Source organism: Rhyacophila brunnea, unplaced genomic scaffold (genome assembly GCF_057557595.1).
Source record: "Rhyacophila brunnea isolate RB1 unplaced genomic scaffold, BYU_Rbru_1.0 scaffold_4, whole genome shotgun sequence".
NCBI classification, from domain to species: domain Eukaryota; kingdom Metazoa; phylum Arthropoda; class Insecta; order Trichoptera; family Rhyacophilidae; genus Rhyacophila; species Rhyacophila brunnea.
The window spans coordinates 3,915,250-3,937,641 of NW_028233068.1; the positions used below are offsets into that span (position 1 = coordinate 3,915,250).

General features: G+C 31.8%; 1 protein-coding gene across 1 annotated transcript in view; it reads right to left on the reverse strand.

Annotated features, from left to right (window-relative positions):
• The window catches only part of sns (nephrin adhesion molecule sticks and stones), a 268,329-nt gene that overhangs the window by 196,245 nt on the left and 49,692 nt on the right, over nucleotides 1-22,392 (reverse strand). The gene's annotated exons all lie outside the window — the stretch shown is intronic.

A 22,392-nucleotide genomic window follows, 5' to 3' on the forward strand; every position in this document is an offset into this window, starting at 1 on the left:
AATTCATTTTACTCTTAACATATGTTTTTTTTTTTGCGGATTGAGAATTACCATGCCTAAGTCTTTATATAAAATAAAAAAAAACTCTTTTTTCGTTGGAACTTAAACATATGCACGATTAAATCATTATTTACGTGTCCATATTTTAAATCTCACCAACTATTAAATCTTAATATAATCATTTAAGTATAAATAATAATATTAAATATTTTTTTTAAAGTACCTATAAGTACCTAACGTCTATTTATTTTCGAATTGCATGGCGTCCAGTTGTCTGCGCCAAATCTTCTAATCTGAGACCCCACATAACGGCTTGTTTACTTTACAAGTTTTAATAAGCAATTCGACCCTACAGCCAATTAAATAAGTTTACTGGTAGATATTCGTTATATATATTCCTGGATAATGCAGTAACCTCAAAGTAAATAAAGAAATAATGATAAAAAATGAAGAATTAAATATTTATATTTTAAAAAAAATCAGCGGTCAATTGATAATTTACCGTGAATAATCCATAGTATCTTAGTAAATACTTGTCAAATAATTGATGTATACTTGACTTATAGAAATAGTTGGAATATGAAATAAAATAATTGAGGCAATAAAAGATGTTGCCAGGAAACTTATCATTTTGATTTTTACAGTGGTTCATAGAAAACGGCCAATAAATGTAGACGAATTATTTTAAATAGTAGATTTATTATAATATATAAATTAATATATCAGTGAGCAATCTTTTGAATATTGTTGTTAACTATAAACTGTGGCTTGTTCGGAATATGCCACATATAACGGAAGAATTTTTAATTTGAAATCTGAAAACTGTTATGGAGAAATTACATTATTTTTTGATTATTATTATTATATCCCAGGAGAAAAGACCTTTCTATATTTTGGGATCACTGTAGGTACCGTGTTGTTATAACTAAACTATGAATAAAAATGACCTGGTCCCCTGCGGTACAGTGTGTCTCATATTTTCTAGCTTTGTTATTCCGGCGACCGGTTGGCTTTCAGCGTACGGTGTTCGGTTCAATTCAGTTGTTGTTTTTTTTTGTTCAGAGTCTTTCGAAAAGTTTTTATCCGGTTTGCCTTTGGGGAGATAGAGAGGGACGGGAAGATTCGCGAAGAGAGAGAAAGAAAGAGCTTTTCTCAATTACTTTACGAGAAAGGAAAACTTCCCGGTTCGATAGTTCATCTCTAACTGTAAGGGTTACACAATGGATGGTAACTAAAATACAAGATGGCCAGGAAGTGGATAGGGATGATGGAGATAATCAAACATTGCTGCAATATAGTGTACAAGACTGCAGATATCGCCATTGAAACATACTTCTATATTATCAGACAGCATTTTCCGAATATCTCACTATCATGGTAAAAATAGTCGCATCCGCTGAAAATATAACAATTTAATGACAAACGAAGTTCCAAGAAATAAAAGTTTACACATTTTTTTGACATTCAGTGTCATCAAACGGACGGAGGCTCTCGTAAAGTGGGCAGCAGTCGGTACGCCTCAGGAGGCGTCATTATTGCTAGTGGGATAACAGCGAACCAACATAATGAAGTGATTGTCCCGTCACACTGATAGTATGAACTGCGCAACGTGAATTGAATTGAACATGTGAATTGCATTGTCATTGCGTGATTAATTAGTGGTTATGTTATGCGCTTTAAAAAAAATACTCTACATTGGAAAAATGTATTGCCGTCAATTGAGGGTCACGTAATTTTTGTAAAATTTAGGCACTTAACCTTTTTTATGAAATTAAATACTAAATAATGTATCCACCAGGGAGCTCTAGCTTCAATCCCTGATGAGGACATAATATATTTATGTGATTTATCAAAGCCTGGGTGTTTATGATTGTTCAAAATTACTAACAACCACCTTGTACGAAAAAGCAAGGACATGGTTATTAATAATATTAAAAAAATATATTGTTCACGTGATTAGATGGAAGTTAGTGTTCATTAATTGTAAAGTAAATTTACTGTAAAAGGTTACTATAGTAATTTCGGACCTATTGGAATTATATAGAAAAATCTAAAATCAATGTTTTCTCAAGTAATATAGTAAATACCACGCCTTTTATCTGCCATATTTACATAAAAAATACTGATATTATTTATTAAATAAATATGGCAATATTGGAGTTTATAAAAAGTCTCAATTTAAGAAAAAACGGCAATGTTGATTAAAATTTCTCGATTGTACACGTACCAAGTTTCTCATTTCGCAGAGTTAAGTGGTTTATTAACGGCGACTTATTCTGAATTGCCTATCGACTTTTCGACCGCGCTGTACAGACTGTTTGGTCTTCAAATTGAATCCGGCAAAGTAAAATTGAAAAATCGTGGCTTAGAAAAGCGCCAGCGCAACTGCTCGCCTTTGCCCAAACATAAAGAATCCATTATAACAAAAACCTATAGACTTATAGTGTACAAAAAAAATACACAATTGCTATTACAATCTTAACCGTCTTACAAAATGAACGAAAGGAAAATATTGCTTACATTTTATTTTATTGCTTTTCACCACAAAAAAAAAACGGTCAGACATGTATGAAAAAAAAATGGAACGTTTCTTAATATTGGATTTCAATTAATTAGAAGACGATGATTAAATTTATTGGATTGGATTTTCAATGATGATGTACCTATAATATTATATCAGTGGCGAAGACTCCATATTTTATTTACTTTTCTTATTTATATAATCACTAGATTATTTCATACTCTATAAAAACAATTTAATTTACAAACAACAGATGTCGTATAATATGTTAAAATGTATTATACTGATTACAGAATCTACAGAGGTTTAAAAAATATACCACAGCGCGCCATCTGTCTTGACGTAAATAAATGTCGGATTATTGTTCAAGGAATTGTGATATTTTTTCGTCACGTAACCTCAGCCAGTCTATCGAATTGCATGACATTTGGTAGGCTCCTATCGCAGAACTTAAAACCTTCGCACATAATATTGTTATCATGACGGCACTTTGTCCAAAATTATTAATAATCAGATAATTTAAAAAAAAAAATCTGTGGCGTCTAATCGCTAATAAACAAAAATATAGATTGTTTTTAAAAATAAAAGGAAATTTTATGTAGTCAGTAAGTTTTTGCACTTTCATTGAATTAGTGTGTCGTTGTTATTAGTGTGTACATATTCCTTAGTAGTAAAATCGTATTATTTATCGTAAGTATAACTGACAAGTGTGCTATTTTTCTCGGATCTTCACAGCCTACCTATTTCCAAAATTCACCCTTCACCACTGCTATGTATTATGCAATACACATGGTATATTGCGTATTGACAGATACTCTAGTTTTAAGCAGAAATAACTAAAAAAACATCTTATCAAACTGAATTATAGCGCATGGATTTGCAATCTGGAATCAGTATTTTTTTTAAAACAGATGGGGCTCATAGGTCATTGGTTAATGCGCAATTCGCATCTTTAATTAAAGAACAACGGTGTATTATTATTATGCTTGTTTTATGTTTCATTACTGTTTTGGGATACCCTATAGATTCTGGATATATTGTGTAGTTAGATGATGTTGATAAAATATTATTAATTGTCCCGACCTCGTTATCCGCGGCACGATAGTCGGGGGACTAATCCACTAATCCACGGAGACATTTTAGCGTTACAGAAACACATAGGCGTCGATAAAGAAGGCAAATTACGCAGTGGCTGTATCTCGCGGAGCATTTACAGTGGCGGCGAAGGGCCGACGAGCAGTCTAACGACACCACTGGGACAAAATGCCAACAAATAACTGAATAAAATATTCCACATTTTCCCCGGACGGGCGCTGGAGGGGTGCGGAAGACATGTGTTGTAAACTATAAGTGGCTTAACCGGGACGTAAGGAAATCAAATTGAAACTTTCACCTGGAAACTTTATTCGGGTAAGAATAAAAATTCGCAGTGGTTTTTCGAGTCCGGACTAAATCTATATTTATCTACATAGGTATAACATCGCAGTAAAAGTATCACGTTTTTTACTAGTACCGCATACGGCCACTATGCAGGCCGAAGAATCATTGATGAGACCTCAGACTTCTTTTTTCAAAAAAGCAATTTAATTTAATATTTAACCTGTATGACAAAGGAAATGGATACCAAGTAAATAATTACAAGATAAAAACTACTTTTTATATACAACGTTATCTATATATTATATATTTTCTGTTCAATTATTATGCTCAATATGCTCAAACTTGTACTTGATATGAAGTAAATAAAAAACAAACAAATATAGAATACTGAAATGTCATTTTGATTTCCATAGTAACGCACGTATATATTAATAATTTAGTTGCTAGGACTACCCACTTAGCAGCCAATAATATTTGATTTGATTACGGATTTCTTCCGAAATAACTTTTCATACAAAACAGAATTAACTGAAAATGACTTCAATTCTACTTAAAGATAACTAAATGTTTTAAATGAATGCATTGGCGACGTGTTCTGATATATTCAAATTCAAATCCTATGGGAAAGTAATGTAAAGTTTACTGGTTCAACTATGTCAATAATTCCAATCGTCTCTTTTTCCTTCACGTATATGAGTGTATAACATAATATTAATTTTACTAATTTTAACTATTTTACAACGTTTTTATTAGCTCGTATTCTTATTTGTCCGGTGGTTGTTTATTCAGTACAATTCTTGCAATCAATTTTTAACTAACTTCCCGACTAGCTAGACATTTTAAACTTTTAGAATATATCAGAACACGATGCCAATGCATTTTTTAAATACTTTTAGCCATCTTTAAGTAGAATTGATTTCATTTTCAGTTAGTTCTGTTTTGTATGAAAAGTTATTTCGGAAGAAATCCGTAAAAAGTAAAACTATTATTGGTTGCTAAGTGGGTCCTAGCAACTAAACTACTAATATTAATATATACGTGCGTTACTATAAAAATCAATATGAAGTGTCAAAATGACATTTCAGTATATTTATTCAGTATTTCTATCAAGTACAAAATTTTCAATTTTTCAAAACAAAAAAGTCAAGTTTATATGATTCAGCATAAAATTTAAAAACGTTGTATATAAAAAGTTCTTTTTATCTTGTAATTATTTTTAAATTTTGTACCAGTTGATGATGTCTCTGTGAACCGGATGAAATCGCTCCTAATTATTATTAAACGTAGAGGATTAAGTCGGTGCATATTGTGATTTATTTAAAGTAATACAGAAATATTACATAACATGTACTCATGATTGTATATATTGCATTCGTTGTATAAATTAATGTAAAACCCACTTAGTGGATTAATGAAAAAAATGAGCTAAGTATATGGCAAGCGGGCTGTAAGTAGGTAGTTCATTGATAATAAACATCAAACTTAAAAGTTGATGAGAAATTTAAATCGTCCTATCAATTGAAATTAACTTTATGATACATGATTTATGACTTCAGATACCTTACGTTGACAATCACTCACTCAAAGGTTTCGCGAAATTTCATCTAGCGTGAGAAGGTTCTATTGGCTGAGACGAAAGCGCGTGAAATTTTCAGGACATTTCAGGAGTTGAAAATGAAAACACTCGCGTAAAGGAAAATCGTCAGTCATTTCCGCGAACAGTGTTTGTTTACACGGAGGGTGTATATATTATATGAGCTGGATTGGGCACATACTCGGATATTCCAGGGGAAATAAAGCTGTCAAAAAATGAACCCAAAAATATAAAAAAAATATGGTATAAAAATGTATTATAAATTAAAATATTTACGCAATATTATTAGCTAAATTCATATCGAATGAACTAGTAAAAATACTTGATATTATTTGCACAGACAGATAATAATTATTATTTATATGCATACTAAAGTGTTTATTAATTTAGATGCAATAGACAAAAATCAGATTTTAAAATAAATAAAAAAATACCAACATATTTTAATAAACTAAAGAGCAGAGATTGTCATTTTTCGGCCTATATTTGCCGAACGCCTCCCTTCCCATGACATCGTCAAATTCATTAAAATGTGATGTTATTTCACAAACAAGTAGAAGGTTTGACTATTTATTTAAATACATATAAATGTATACTTTCATACTAAAGAAAGTGCTTAAAAATGCGATATTTGCCGTTGTACATGCACAAATCCTGATAACTTCCTAACTATATTCTTAAAATGTCATAAAACGATTAAGTAACATAGGTGAAAATGAGGTTTCTAAATTGTATTATTTACCCGTTGTAACTATACGCATAAGGTCGTATGTCTAAAAAACTATTTTTACAATAGAGATGCATAAAGTTTACTGAAAGGTATAATGTTTCAAAATGAATTTAAATATATTGTAATGATTATTTTATTTTAATGGGTTAATAGAATTATTATAAATATTACACAGATGCAATGTAGATACTATACAAGATCTAATAATTTATTATCATAATCAGATAGGTGGTAAATAGTATTAATAACATAATAAGGGTAAACGCGTACAGGAGTACACCAATAAAGGATAATTATTGTATAAGCTGCTGATAAAGACCACATCCTAAATAATGACTTGAGGTAACATTTGAGAAGACCTTCACTTTGCCAAGTATCGTACCATTAAAATAAATATCGGACATATTATAATAATTATACTATAATATGACAGCCATAATAATTGCTTCATGTCTAACGCTGTCTTCAATTAGGCATACTACTTTTAGTGTGTTGTCTTCCACCGAAGGATGTCTCCAAGACCATTACCATCCACCAATTAAATCTTTCTTCGCACGATACGTTTAAAAATATGGATTTTTTAAAAACAAAAATTGAAAATGTTATAATATTCGCATCTTTTCATAATAGTACCAATTAGAGGTGGGAAAAATGGTAGATTTTGAAGACTAAGTATACTTACTACCAGTATAAAAAAATACTTAGTATCAAAACTTGTTCCAAAATACTTACTAGTATTTGGAATACTATATAGAGCGGTTGGCGTGCGTATGCGACATAAGTATCATACTAAACTGAAACTGAAACTGAACTCCATATTAGTATTTGAAATATCGGCTTCAATAGAATCGCTAAAAATACACTGAGCTGGGCTTTTCGAAATGTCCAATTTATTATAAAAATTTAAACACATTTTAAATTTATGAGTTGTTTTTATGTTATGTTATAATATTCTTGTTAACATAAAATGAATAACAATGATTTTTTTTATTGTAAACTGCGTCACCTCAGTCACCTCACCATATTTCCGATGGAATAATATGTTGCTACAGAAAATTAACGATATATTTGTTCATATATAAGATGATGTCATTCGCATGGATAGACTAATAAATTAAAATATAATTGTATTCAAGTGCTACCTCGCTCGCGCGCATTTAATGTCAATAGTATAGAAAGTCTACCAACTAGCCAGCGACTCGCGATGATATCATCACAAGTTTTTTGGAACTTGGGCCACACGTACTGAGTATGGGTAGTTTCATCCGATACTTGAGTACACAAACTGGTGACAGTATTTCCAACTCACTTCTAGTACATATATTATTTTAATTAAAACAATGAATCTTAAGTATGCTTATACATTGTTGATTCTTTTATAGTATGTCATTATGAATCGAATTAAGGCTGCAACCTTTAAATTGAATACCCCTAAAGTAGGCATTGTATTTTACTCGCTGAACGAACGAAATGGATGCGTGGCCGTGTTTTATGTTGATCGCGTCAACAAAACTAAACATAATTCGAGAAAACACACCGCCGCCATACGAGAAAACATAACAAATTAAGGGTAATACCCCATCAAATTGCTGACGTCGGTAATATTAGCAAGATGTTATTTATCGCAGGGATAAGACATAAACGTAAAATGCTAATAACGGATACAAAACATATTTTACTTTATGTTTAACGTATTGGATTTTTTATAGTATGTATATATTATAATATAAGGGTGTATAAGTACGAATGTATGCGGTTTTATACGTTTGACGGTGTGAGAGAAAATGATATTAAGGGGGAATGAATATTATACTCATATTGGGTATGTGTGAGGTGGTATGTTTTTTATTCGGCAAGATAATAAATAAGACAGTTTTTTTATGATTTCTGTTTATTACTATGTGGCAAGCATTGATTTATTAATGAATGACGCCAACGCTCGAAATGGAAAAGTTTACGAACCGGAGCGCTCGAAAATTTTCTGAGGATATTAACATGGTTATCAAATTTTATGGATATTTATTAAACATAAGTGTGCTAGATTTTTTGGTTTAAGACATATCTAGCTCAGACGGTCAACATAATTTACCCACGAAGCGGAGCGATAACTTTACAGATTCCACGAACCGGAACGGCGCTCCGATGCGCTCCGGTCCTTTTCGAACCCTGAATGACGCGTGTGAGAAATATAAGGGCTGTCATAAACGAGCCAGCTCATGAACATCTAAGTACGTTCATACAAATTTAATTGCTTAATTTATAGATAAATGAGTTAATTCCGTTGTGAATCTACAAATGAAAGATGGTAATGTTTATTACCTCGATTTAAAACTACAATAAATATTATGTAGGTACCAACCTAGTTGCCATTATTAACAAAATATGATAATGTGTAATATATGTAGTTCTTGCCTAATATAGTATGGGTGGTGTATATGAAGGTTAAAATGTAATATATTATGTTTGTTCAAATCTCACACGGTTTAAATTTTTTTTCAAGGATTTGTTTAATATGAATGGTTCCGAAATTTTTACAAATTAATGTGCGAATTAAAAAAAACTAGAGGTTTAACGTATACTTTAATACTGTTTACCCTGCAGTTTTTTGACATATTGTACAGTGCGGACCGGATCACCTGGAGAGACTCGAGTAGCATCCAGGGAAGGGGAAATAGAGGAAGAGCATCGGCGCACTGGAGGGTGAACAAGTGAAGAAGGTTACTGGGGGCACCTTCATTCTGCCGAGAAATGGTAACGAGAACGAAATTTTTACTTAGGTAAAATAACAATATTAAGGATTGTTAATTAAGTAAGTAACTATTTTTTATTCAACGAATAATTCACAAGATTTAAGAAAGTAACATTCTAATTTTTTAACACACATACATAATTTTGAAACCACTTCTGAGAAAATATATTAAAACCAATAGAAGAAATCTTTTTGAAAAAAATAAAATACCCCGCAAGAATCGAACCTGCATCTCTTGGGTATCGCGCCCACGCACATAGTCCACTATGCTAAAGGAGTGATACTTAATTACGACAAACTTTAACTAATGACCTTTAATACTAACTGAAGCGCTTTCCAAGTTCAAGTGAGTTATAACAAAACATCTTGGAGTGATCCGTGACGTCGGTTAGTAATTAAAGTAATACCTACTTTGATTTAAAATACAAAAGCTGGTCGCCAATAGTAGTTCAATTTGAAAAGCGCATCAGTGAGTATCAAAGGTCATAAGTTAAAGTATGACTAATTTAGCAAAGTGGACTGTGTGCGTGGGTGCGACACCCGAGAGATGCAGGTTCGATTCCTGTGGGGTGTATTACTTTTTTCAAAAAGATTTTAATATATTTTCTCAGAAGTGTTTTCAAAATTATGTATGTCCATTAAGGTTTGTGTATATTGGGCTGCTACGTCAAAAGGGTATACCTAAGTGACAAGAACATAATAATTGGTTTCGTCATATTTTTTTTACTAAATATGCAACAAAAAAAGTTATAACTTGGTCACGAAATAACTTTTGCTGAAACAGAATTGGGATTGAGATGACACAACAGATAATTTATAATTATTTTCATCAAATGGTTGGCTTAGCAATCTCGAAATATTTTTACCTGAATAATTTTGAATTGAGTTAACTATTTCGTGATAAAACTGTAACATATTCGAATTTATTTTGGAATGTAAGCCTATTATGTTAAAGCACACAAACAAAATCAGTGTAATCGTCATGGAGTTTTAATGCCATGGAAGTATGCACAAATATATTCACGGAATGTCCCATCGTTCGCAATTCCTCAGTCGCGCCATCACAATAACAGTTAGAAAATATCGTTTGGAAGTTTGGAACAGAAGAAAGAAATAAAATTTAGCCAAATTTGAACTGTTCCGAAAGGGTTAATGTTTCCATTACGATCCCCCCCCGTTACATTGCAAGAGAAAACCGAAGTTCTTATGAACGAAGACCTCATTATCATTTGTAGACCCATTAAGCACCAAGTGCCATTGCGGGGAGAATTATTATTACGAATTCAGACCCCACGAGCGCTTTGATGGAATGAAGAAAATTATTCTTGTAAATGGACCGATTTTTCACGGAAAATGTAAGCGATGTCAAGAAATTGCGTTTAAAATAAACTGACTACTCTTTCGTAAGGTATGAAATTACACTTATTTTCGCGAAATTATAAATAGCATAATATGCTAGAGAATATTATTTTCTCCACGGAAAGGAATAAGTAAAATCTTTTTAGACTATAACACTAGCTCACAAACAGAATCTCATAAATCCATTTTTGCCGAAAACTAGTTGACTTCAGATTTTGTCCCAAATTATGTTAAGTCTTATGTTTGTAGACTTGTGGTAATTTCAATATATTTTTTTAATTTTGTTTATGCATTGAATGAAAAAATATATAAATGTGTAGATAATAATATAATAAATTTACCATTTGTTCTCTTATAAGCGGGGCAAATGAGTAGGTAATCGAATATTTTTTCCAAGATTGGTTACTAGACCATTCCCCCAACACATTATATCATTCATAATATATTAAAAATACATTTTTCATTGTTTCATTGTAGGATAGAAATTTAAATATGGGCACTTTAGTAACTAAACCATCGTGAGTGCATAGAAAAAGACAATATATTATTATCTTTTAATATATGAAAATGATGCTGCAAAAAGTATTATTATTAAGTAAGATTATGATTGAATTATTTGCAACTAATTTCGTATCGTATAGCAAACTTTGCCTTGTTATTGCTTGCTAACTAACTATCTGTTAAAAATCGCAAGGTTTTCAAAAAAAAATTGGATTCGCTAAATTAATAAATTCTAAGTATAATTAAATGAGTGACAATGTCGGGAGGAACGTCAGGGAACTAGCGCTGGTGGAACAAGGAGTATGCTCTGTATAGATATTGTAAAAATAAACCTAAAAAAATGAGTTATAGATGGAAGATATTATTTTATTAAAATATGCATAAGTTGACAACTTCGAACACGAAAAATGTTTTACTTGTGCAGAAACTAAGGTATTTACATTATAATACAAATATAGATCATAACTGCGTAATTATAGCCTTACAGACCGCGTCAACGATTAATTATTGTAGATGGATAAACAGTTAATTACACTGAACCATCATTATTTAGAATAGAACACTTAAATGAGCAACCGCAAAATTGCGTAGGTATATCATACGGCGTTATAACGGAACGTCGAAATATGGCAGTAATAAACAGGACACTAACGGACAGAATATTGATTTCCCTATGGCTATCGGTTTAACTACACCAATAAAAGTTATAATTCGCCATCAAGTGCTATAAAATAAAATAATTTGCAATTATTGTTTAATGAAATAAACTATTTGATTATCATTAAAACCGGTAACGGTAATTAAAGTGACAATATAAGCATTACTAACATAATAATGTTGTAGTATCATAATAATTCAAAAACACAAAATTAATGAACCCAACAGCCAATTGCCAACAGCCGTGATCACATTGTAAAATAGTTGCTGTTATTGACTTATATTACGTGTATTGTATTTAAAATATATATTATATATTTAGAAATAAAAATTGTGCGTATTTTAGAAATTTTATTGCAATTTCGTGCGGTCAGTTTTTTGTATCCCCGGCTCTCAGACGGTCAGGACAAGACAAGCGCCAAATAAAGGATGCTTTTTTATTCGCATTATCAAAGCGCAAATCGAAATGTAATGATTGTAACCATGGGGTGGAAAATAATTTTGTAAGAATTATAAGGGTGTAGAAAATTCGATTCGGCTGAAAAACATTTTTATTTCGCATCTGCGGATATTCTATTTTCTTTTGCCCCGAAATAACACACTCCTTTACATTTATTTGTTTTTCATTACTGCGGAGTGGAGCCAATTTCTTTCACGCGTTAGAAGTGTATTTGACGCTATGGCCCTTAACAAGATTGTCAAGGCGTATATAGATGGAAATGTATACATGATTTAGGAACTCATAGATTTAACAATGTATCAATCTAATTTCGTGTGAGATAATATTTGTTGACATTATAAAAGAACGTACGCATATTATTTATCAGCCCTTGTGAATTGCTGCATGAAGGCCTCCGTTAGACGCTCTGTACAGGTGGGAAAACTGGTCGATTATGAAGACTTAGTATACTTACTACCGGTATAAACAAATACTTAGTATCGAAACTTGTTCCAAAATACTTACTAGTATTTGGGATATTATATAGAGCTTTTGGCGTACTTGACTTTTTAGAAGCAATTTTTATATAATTATTATCCATTTACACAATCACGCATACAATTTGAATTCGGTTTATAAGTTCCAATTATAACACTAAAAAAACAAGAAAGTCGACGTGACGAAACCAGATAAACGCGTACATACCTACTTATCAGAACTCGAGCACTAGTAGGTACCTATTAAGTGACTTGAGACTGACGTCAACTCGATATAAGTCACATACTCAACTAGAACTAAGGAATCCAATCCCGGGATCCCGGGATCCCGAGCTATTTTCGATACCTATGAATCCCGGGATTGATAAACATAATCCCGGGATTTCGGGATTGATTTTTTTATCAATTTTTATGGAAAATATAACAGAAAAAATACTTTTAATACAAATTAACTACATTAGAAATAAACTGAGTTTGAATGAAGTTTGATGTGTAGGTTGCCGATTCATTTTATTTTTTCACATAAATTATTAAAAATGAGAAAGATTGGTAAAAAAACAATGCTTCGCACTTTTAACAAAGTAATTCCACCATGATATCATACGTTTTACGGCAGTTTCATATTTGGCTGACTAATTAGATTTATGAAGCGGAAAGGCCATAATTATTTGCTTTACTATTTTAAATCTCGCTGATCTATTCATTATGTCTTTACTATCAGAAATAGCAACCTCATATTAAATTCACATTATTATTTATATTATAATATTATTTACTCCATTAAACTTGTGTATTTCCAAGATTTAACGTATACAATATTAACAATAAATGTCTTAAATAGTATAAATTATACTAGATTTATTTTTGACCGATTTTATCAATGTTATTTGTAAATATAAAAATTTTATATTAACAATGGAAAAAAATCCCAATCCCGGGACCAGTCCCGGGATCCCGGGATTGTCAAATTGTAATCCCGAAATCCCGAGATCAGAATTTTGGCTCGGGATTGGATTCCCTAACTGGAAATAAAAGTAACTCCATAATATTACTATAAAATGAACATGTCACTATTTCTGTTTTTCAATATACCAACTTTACAACTGGGGAGAAAGGGATAGCAATGACAGTTAGTATACCACGGCTAGACATACGTGTATTATGCTATCTCGCTCGCGCGCATTTAATGACAATGGTGATGACAGTCTACCAACAGTACCAACTAGCGAGTCGCGGCGATGATCTCATCGGCATGCGTTCGAACTTCGAACAAGTTTCTTGGGCCACACGTATTGAGTATGGGTAGTACATGCCGAGACTTGAGTACGCAAACTAGTGACAGTATTTCTAACTCACCTCTAGTCCCAACGGTATGGCTCAGTGGTTGGGATTTCTGCGAACTCATACAAAGGGAACGAATTTAATTCCTACTTATGAAAGCTATATTATGCACATCGCATATTATGCGCCCATAGCGTATGTAGTTGAGTCCCGTCATGTTACGAAGATATACACCAAATACCTCTAACAATATGACCAAAACCTATATAAATCTCCTGTTTTCGACAGGTAACTAATTAATATGTACAACATGATATTAAAATATTTATAATAATTATTCAAATATAGACATTATGTCAGCGATGGCAAATACGTGGCACGCGTGCCCAACTTGGCACGCCAAAAGTTTTCGACGGTAAGCCAAAAAATAAATTCCTTTTATTTTTAATATTAAAAATATGGAAATGCATACCAGTGGGTCTATTCTATACTCATCGACCACTAAAGTGATAAATAGTATTCAAACTTAGGGTAGGTTTGTATTAAAGTATTAGCACTTATTGTAACAATTACAATAAGTTAGTTTTTATTGTTGCAATAAGTGCTATATTTTAACAGCAACCAGATAGGTGCTGTTAAAATATAGCAATTATTGCAACAATAAAAACCAACTTATTGTGATTGTTACAATAAGTGCTAATATTTTGATACAAACCTACCTTAAGTATGATAATATTTATCACTTTGGCGGTCGATAAGTATAGAATAGACCCACTGATACTTTTATATCTGTTAAAATAACTAGAAATCTCGTTGCTGACCATTTTTGATTCACGTACTGATGTGAAAGTATTTTTTCTACATTGAATCACGTACAGTCAAATGCTAGAAATAGGTTGACAAAGATTCGGCAGCATGTATTAGCAATCAACGACATATCAACCGATATACAAAAGTCTCGCAAATAACATGAAATAAAAAACCTCAAACAAAAATTAGTGTGTTGTTAAAATTGTTTTTATATTTCCTTATTTTCAATCATTTTTTTATATATTCAATAAACAAATTAGTAAAGTTACCAATGTTTCCAATTGTTTTTTTTTATATTCAATAAATATGATTTAGATTATATCATGTGTACACCTAAAAAAGAATAGAACGCGCCATGATTTAAAAATAAAACGGCTTATTTTGGCACACCGATCAAATCCTATTTGCTATCCCTGCAGTAGATCATAATATAGGTTTTACAAACAAATTAACAAGCAAAATAATAAACCATATTTATCTATTTTCCCAATTTGTTTACAGACTAAGTTAAGTACCTACTCAAATAACCGATGAAGTTAAAATACATATTATAAAATATTTTCCCAATAATTTTCAGATATCCATAAAACCTTTTTTCCATAAAAATGATGGCCGTTCTTTAAATTAGCTTAAACAGTCTAGCGAAATCCAAATTAGATTCTCCGAACTATCTGTTTTAATAAAATATCTAACATAAAATATTATTTTAACGTACCTACCGGCCGAATTCTAATTCTGGATAAGTTAGTATTTTCCAGAACCTCCCACTTGTAAAGACTCTACGGATAATTATTATTAACTAAATCACGTTTTATGTTTGCGTGTTTGGCATTTAAAAATAATCCATGCCTTTTTGGATATCTTTTACATTAAGGCTTATACCTCAGTTGAGGCATGGTCTGAAAAGATCGGCGATGCGCGGATTGTGCAAATGACGCGTGCCGAACGAAATATAATTTATCATATAAATCCAACATGCGTCCATTTAATGTTCTGTTTATTGTTCTATTAGTAACAATAATAATATATTCATTAGCATGTTTTCTTTTTTAAGTAAATGCGTAACGTTTTTTAGTCATCTTTACACGATTTAAGAATTATAACCCCCGTCACCATCACGAAACAAATTGACGTGTTCACAGATCGACGTTCGCTCTCCGATTGCCAGCGAGTCAAAAATTTCTTCGCACCTATAGTTGAAAATTATTTGCCGTTTCACTGAAGTACCGTCTTAAGGACAATGTTTCACATACATACATGGACACTGGAAACACATTGCTTAAACACTTTACTCTGTAATATTAGGACACTTTTAATGAAACATACTCTTCTGTCCATCTATTCTATACACAAGACTGCTATTGGCCGCTATCGAGTGTAGTTTTTCAAATTTATGTATAAAGTTAAGTATTATAATTTTTACAATAAGTGCTATGTTTTAACAGCACCTATCTTGGCTGTGCTAAATTTTAGAGCGAGATAGACAGTTTTGACTGTTTAGACAGCTAACTTATTGTAACAATTATATTACATAAATACACACATATGATAAACTACTCTCGATAACCGCCGATAGTGGCCAATGGCAGTCTTGTGTATATAATAGATGCGCTGGGACCCAAATGCGTATCATGTCAGTTTGGTTATGCAATAGACATTTTGTAGTCTGAGATAGACGTATTCATATTCCGATTCTCCACTCAATGTAAATGTTATTTTAATAAACTATTTATTTTATTCAACGAATAAAACACAAGATTTGACATTGTAATTATCATTGATGAGGGTCGCTTTTCGATCAGCAAATCAAGTAGGTATATAATTATTTTTTTGGTCGAGACATATTTAATATTTAAATCTATTTTGCGGCTTTTATTTGAAAGCTCTTGCATCCTGTGGTGTATTTCTTGTGGATCTTTTACAAATACAGCAGTGCCTTTTGAAATACGTAGGTGACTAAGTTATACGCTGTTAATAGGGATTAAGTACTCTATTCTCTTAGTCAAGTCAATCGAATATTATGTACCTATGTAATATATATTATATTACCTACAGTATCTATATATACGGTACATATTATATAAATCGATGAAGATGTTATGAAAATGTAAATATCATATGTACTATTGCTCGAATTCGAAAAGTCAATAATAAACAAACCATATAAACGTGAAAATACATAGAATTGATATGACATATTATGACGTAGTTGCAACGACGCCCAGTAAGAGAAAACGATGCAGTAGGCTTCGCGTAACTGTAAGCAGTCCAAAACTACAATTATTAAATTCGCTATCAATTCGTGGGCACTAGAAGAAATCGCAATTTGCCCTAGTCCAAGGTTAAATTATTGTTCCATTATTATAGTCTTAACGTGCTGTTTTTTAAAATAAATTGTATAATTCCGGTCGAAGGTCGGAGGGTGACCAAGGGCCCCCTTCAGACGAGAGGGATGGAGAAAAGCTGTGGAGTAAGCTGTCAGAAGGCCAAATTATCTGGGTTACGATAATCAGTCATTAAGTCTCGATATCGAGGACATCCGTTGTATGTTCTCCCAAGGTGGAGAACTAACCTGCCATCGGTAAAGCCAATTGGGAGGGCAATAATTCGATCAAATCACTTCGGATATTGACATATTTCACCTGCGTAAGGATGAGTATAGGTGGGCATTGTTTTATAAGTTATGGAAATAGGCTCTGCTTAGCTCATTCGATGTACTTGTATCTAATTAATATTTTTTTGTATTTACACTTTTCTACTGTTTAATGCTGATCTATTTAATATTTCATATAAATATATATTACTGTTTTAATAATATTTTTTTCTTTTAAATGTCATGCTGTGAACGTATTAAATTAGTAATTTGTAATGTTCACTTTATGTAAAAATAAATACAATTTGAAATTTGACGAAGAAGAAGATATTGATATATTTACACTACAATTATATGGTCGTCTAAAAATGAAGTCGGGATAAACAGTTAATAGAATTATTAATTAAAGCAGCACTGATAAGTAATTGTTGGCTGTAAACAACTTGACGATTAATTATTATAAATTTCTTATTCCACGTGAAATTAAACGGAAAAAAAGATTTTATGAATATTTTTACATTTCTTTACGTCTGTGTTTTATATGCATAGAATATTCACGAAGTCAGACTCATATAGTGTATCAGAATACAACCCCTTCCCCTCTCGCTGCGCTGATACGGAGATTGGGTTTCTTAATGAAATATTAACGAGGCCAAGCATCTCCACCGAGCGGTGCCGGAGTCATCAGCGGGCCAACAAAACGAAGAAGGGCGAAACCACGTTTGATTAAATACAAATTATTAAAGGGCAGACCGCGGCGTCAGATATTTGCAAGGGTAGGTTACAAGTCGTAAGATCCCCCCCGCGAAAATGACTATTTGATTGCGCGATCAATACCACGCATATATTCTGTTTTGCTTACGGCTTATGAATATTACTTTCATTCCGCCATCTTGTATCATCAGCAAAATCAATCGTACACTTCCATTTCATGAAACATTACATAGAGACTCAACAAACGGGGCTGCTTTAGCGACTTGTATAAACATAAAATAAATAAATAAAAAAAAATATTATTACAAGTATTTCATCCCCAATTTATTCAATTATATAAAAAAATGTTTCTAATAAAAAAAACATTTATTATGTAAATATGTTATCCACTTTTTTATGTAAAAATCAAATTACTTAATTACATACATACCTTTAAAATTAATATGCCTATTGTACGTGCAAGATAATCGAGTAGGTCAAAAGTTAAAATAGCTTCACTTATTGAGATAATATGTGCATAAAAATAATTACAAGATAAAAAGAACTTTTTATATACAACTTTTTTAAATTTTCTGATGAATCATATAAACTTGACTTGACTAGCTTAAACGATCAAAAAAATTGTACTTGATAGATATACTGAATAATGTAATGTCAATTCATATTATTGATTTCCATAGTAACGCACGTATATATTATTTAATAATTTAGTTGCTAGGACCCCCTAGCAACCAATAATGGTATCGAAATAACTTTTCATACAAAACAGAATTAACTGAAAATGAAGTCAATTCCACTTAAAGATGGCTAAAAGTATTAAAAAATGCATTGGCATCGTCTTCTGATATATTCTAAAAGTTTCAAATGTCCAGCTAGTCGGGAAGTTAGTTAAAAATCGATTGTAAGATTTTCACCGGACAAACAACCACCGGAAAAATAAGAATACGAGCTAAGAAAAACGTTGTAGGTATATTATAATTTTTTATAGTATATTTTGATCATTATTTAAATTTAAAATATTAATAAACTATTATTTTTATTCAACGAATAATTGACAAGATTTGAGACATTTATTGAACAAACATAATTTGAAAACTACACCTAGTAAGATACTAGAAAAAATCTATAAAATTTGTTAAAGCACTTCACGATGTAAAAACGACTAGGTACTTAATTAATTTCAACGTAATTATATAGGAATGATACGATGCACGTGGCTTAACTATTGGTAAATCATATTAGCGCGAATCCGGTGGATACGGGTCCCGTTGGGCATCGTAGAAGGTATATGAGGTGTTTTCAGTGTATACCTATACTCGTAACTATTTTTCTTTTGACAATTTCTCAAACGAGTATTTTCACACTAGCTCTCTTCAAGGCATGCTCGCATTTCATTCACTGTCAGTATTCACTGCTCTTATGTCACATCTACTCATAAATTTTCCCTACTATCATGCAGTATAGGTCGTTTCCATTCCTGACGCTCCAATCTACTTCCAATCCCGATACTGATAATTTTAATTTACATGCACCCGTCAATAATTACATGCATGGTCCATTTCTCTATGTATATCCCTGGGCGATTTCTCGTTGGATGAAAACGGTTTCCTTATATCAGGCATATCAGCCACCAATAGCGCGGTCTGTGCGGTTGGTTATTGCACTCTCTAGATACTGACGCCCACGGTGGCCGCGCGGCATAAGCGTTGGACTATCATGCCGTGGGTCCCAGGTTCGAATCCTGGGTCTGGCAAGTACACATATTGTTTTTCAATGGTATGGACCTAATAGGTTGAGCAAGTGGCTGACATCCATTTCTCGTAAAAACAAAATCTGTTAATACAAATCTCTACTCTGTGGAGGCCCATATGATCCTATTAGGATCAGACATGGTCGAAAAAGATACTCCTTAGAAAATTGTCGTTTTTTTTGCTATAAGTTTATTTTTTTGGCTTGTTTTTCTCCGAACTTGAATTACCTGTTCCTTTCATTCTAAATGTCATGTTATGAACGTCTTCATCAATAAATTATTATGTACTCAAAATATTATTTAGTAAATAAATAAAAACCGATAGCTATCTAAAATAACTGAGGTATACACAGGGATAACTATATAGGTACCAGTGGCAAAGGGTGAATTTTGAAAAGAGGTAGGCTGTGGAGATCTGGTAAAAAAAACACACTTGTCAGGTATACTTACAAGAAATAAGAAGATAATACGATATTACTACTAATGGATAGGTACACACTAATTTTAATGAAACTTCAAAAACTTACTGACGACATAATATTAAGCGATCAGTTTAAATTAAGTACTTACGTGTTTTTCAAAACATTTATACACATAAAAATCATTAGATAAAAGTTCTTTTTTATTTTTAAAAACAATCTATATTTATTAATATTCGATTAAACACAATAGACATTATTTTTTTAAATTATCAAATTATTAATTATTTAGTTTTAGGCTCTGCGATCGGAGCTTACCTTAGTTTATACAATTCGATAGACTGGGCGAGGCTACGTGACGTAAAGTCCATATGAAAAAAAAAAATTATTTGAAACATAATCCGACCTTTATTTACGTCAAGATAGATAGCGCGCTGTGGTGTATTTTTTAAAACCTTTGGAGATTGTTATTATCTATGTAATACATTCCTACACATACGGCATCTCTCGTTGGCAAAATAAATTATTTTATAGAATATAATATAATATATTTTTCTTAAGGAGGCTTCAAATAATCGCCTAGTATGGAATCTTCGCCACTGATAGGTACATATTGTTATGATATCCTTTGCTACACGTATATAATACACGCCGTCGGATAAACAATCATATTAATATTACAACTGTATCAACTGAATAATATCATTATAACATAAATAGGCTTACATATTTTTTGCAAATGGAAGAAATTTGATATTCATGTCGTCATAATGACGTGTCGCAAAGCATAACATTTTTAACAAGCTGAAAATATATTGTGATTCATTCGTCTGGCACAGCAATATAGGATTTCATTAAAAGCATCCGGGGAAACTTTCCTAATAAACCTGCGGACCGGAGGAAAATTTAATTACTTAAAAATGCACCTGTTCCGAAAATACCGAATCTCCCCGCGCGGAGTTCATTTGATATGAAAGCGGAGTTTTCCCGATTCCAGGGATACGGAATATATATTATGTATTCGTAGCTTTCCATCAGTCGTTGTGAAAATGATATTATTTTAGACAATAAAATTTCACAAACCGAATGCCACGGTTAAATATCACCCCGGCTCTAACTTGTAGCTGTAACTATGATTTTGAATTATTGTGGAATAATTTTGATGAAAGCTTTTTGGGAACAACTTTAATATAATATTATTTTGTAGGTAGCTAATTAATTCTCAGCTAAGAGTACCTTCGTCAAAAGTAAACTTAATATAAAATAATTCATTACACAATACAATTTATTTAACTAACAAAATAATTTTCAAAACGGTGATTTATTAATATTCAATTAAGTAAATAATTGCTATTAAATATAAATATTTTAACGCAATGAAATATTAATCTTCAAAATTGAATTCTATTTAAATATCACTGGCGTCAGTTCAACATAATTTTGATAATAATGGCTCATCAATTTATATCACTAAATATTTACACTATATTATTATGTATTGCAAAGATTCATTATAATGTTGATTATTATAGTAGTAGTGTATTGTAAATATATAGAATAGATTGAATTTACCAGAATGAAGGCTCAATTGAATTAGGTAATATTATAATGAAATATTTTAAAGCACTGAAATATTAATCTATAGAATTGAATTATATTTAAATATTTCGAGATGTGGCTGTATAGACGCATCCTCAAAATTCCTTGGACTGACCGGGTGACAAATGTTGATGTTCTCAATCGAATGGGGAAGGACCGAGAAGTTCTACGTAGTATCAAAACCAGGAAACTACAATACCTCGGCCACATTATGAGAGGACAAAAATACAGCATTCCCCAACTTGTCATTCAAGGAAAGATCAATGGGAAGCGTAGCAGAGGACGGCGCCGCATTTCGTGGCTTAAGAACCTCCGTGATTGGTACGAGTGCAGCTCCACCGAACTGTTCCAGGTTGCAGACGACAAATATAAGATCGCCTTGATGGTGGCCGACCTCCGCTAGGGGATGGCACAATAAGAAGAATATTTAAATATGACTGGAGTCAATTATTCAACATGATTTTGACTAGGTAAAATAATGACTAATCGGTTTATATCAATCACTAAATATTTACACTATATTAGAATTATGTTGATTATTATACTATACTAGTAGTGTATTGTAAATAATATATTAAATAGATTATTAGACTCAATTGAATTAGATATTAATATTAAAATCGTTTGTTTGCGAGACCTGATCTGATCCCACAAGCCTTAAAATACGCTCCAGTGAGTAGACAGGCTGACAGAACATGGCGTCAGACGGTTTTGGATGATGGAAATGCAATAGCACCTAAGTAACCCATATTATATTATATATTTTCGATATATGTACATATATTAATGTACATCCCAA